Genomic DNA, 1941 nt, shown 5'->3' on the forward strand with positions numbered 1-1941 from the left:
TGTGTGCGTGCGTGCCCAAGATCCTGAGAGGAGAATGGAGGAGAAGGGATTGTGGAGTAGCCATTGCCCCCTGAGGAGTGAGTTCTCACTTTCTGTCTCTCTGTCTTCCTGGTGAGCACATGCACCCTATAGCAAAACCTCTTTAAAAAAAAAAAAAGATAATCACTGGGATTTTGCTTTTTGTCCAACAGGATTTCCATAGTCTAAAATACATATAAAATAAACAGCAAATAATAAGTCATTAGCAAAAAAAAAAAGCAAGAAATGGCATTAAAATAACATATAACATAGCTACATTTATTTAAGAATGTATCCAGTATCAAACAGCAAATTTCAGTAATGCAAAACTGCAATTATGTTTGCGCCAAGCTAATATTTAATAGAAATTATCAATCTAATTTTTTTTGTTAGAGGTTTTTGCCTTAGGGTGTGTGTGCTCGCTGGGAAAGAGATAGAGACAGAGACAGAGCAAAAGTGAGAAATCATCCCCTGGGGGGGATGCCACGCCGCAATCCCGTCTCCTTTCCCCTCCAGGAATCTCGAGTACGCACCCACGTGTCCAGTTTGATTTTCAAGCCACAGGGTCAGACTCAAACCACAGGTCAACCATGTGGGAGTCCTGCGATGTAACCACTGCACCGTCTGCTGCCTCCCCAAAGTGATTTTTTTTAAGAGAGGATCTTGTAGCATCATAATTCTCCTGTCTCAGCCTCCCGAGTAGTTGAAACCACAGGTGCATGCCAACACACCTGGATCTTTCAGACAGGCTGCCATGTAGCCCAGGCAGCCTCAAACTCACAGTCCTCCTACCGCAGCCTCCCAAATTGCTGGGATTACAGGGCACATACCAACATGCCCGGACTTTAGGTCGAACTGAGCACGAAACCCAGGCCTCCAAGGTGGGCCCAGCCTGCGGAGCAGCGCCGTATGTGCCACCACGGCTGGCTTTGACAAATGGATTCTAAACATCACATAAAAATCCAAAGCCAAGACAACTTTGAAAAAGAAGAATAAAGTTGAAAAACTATATGACATAAGGTCAAGATTTATTACAAAGCTGCAGCAACCAAGACAGTACTATATAGGCATAAGAAAGACAAATGGATCAGTGTATGCGTGTGCACGTATGCCCAGTATCTCAAGCGGAGAATGGAGAGAAGGGGATGCAGCGTGGCCGTATCCCGGGGGAGATTTCTTACTCTCTCTCTCTCTCTCTCTCTCTCTCTCTCTCTTCCTGGTGAGCACAGATGCCCTGAGGCAAAAACCTCTTTAAAAAAAAAAGAGAGAGATTTGCATAGCCAAAGAGTTACTCTCTGTAATCCTATGGATTTTACATTCTATAATCCTAGAGATCCTAGGATTTTTTTTAATAAAATTTATTTTGATCCTAAAATAAACTGAAAAGTGCTAAGCAATAAAACAGAAAATGGGAAAAAGAATACATGCCCTATGGCAAAGAAAAGACCCAGAAAATGAATTTTAAAAAGGTGGTGAGGGTGGGCAGCAGTTGGTATGGAAGTTAAAGCAGCTGGATCCCACATGGCAAAGTCCCAGACCCTGTGGCTTGAAAGATATGCTGGGTGTGTGTGAGTGGGTACCCCAGTTCTGGAGAGGAGGATGAAGGAGGAGGGATTGAAGTATGACCATCCCCCATGGAGGGGCTGTCTCGCTTTCCTCCTCTGTCTCTGGCAAGTGCACGGGCCATATAGCAAAAAAAGTTTTTAAATTTTATTTATTTATTTTGTTATTATTATTTAATTGTTTAACCTGACCAGAGAGAGACAGAGAGAAAGGGAAAATCAGAAAGCAAGCCACCAGGTCCAGCACTTGAACCATGGTCAGCCATGTGCGAGTCCAGTGCGTTAACCACCACCACACCACCTCCTGGCCCCACAAAAATAAATTTTTTAAAGAAGCAGAATAGAATCTAAATCACAATGT

This window comes from Tupaia chinensis, unplaced genomic scaffold (assembly GCF_000334495.1).
Source record: "Tupaia chinensis unplaced genomic scaffold, TupChi_1.0 Scaffold146187_1, whole genome shotgun sequence".
NCBI lineage: Eukaryota > Metazoa > Chordata > Mammalia > Scandentia > Tupaiidae > Tupaia > Tupaia belangeri.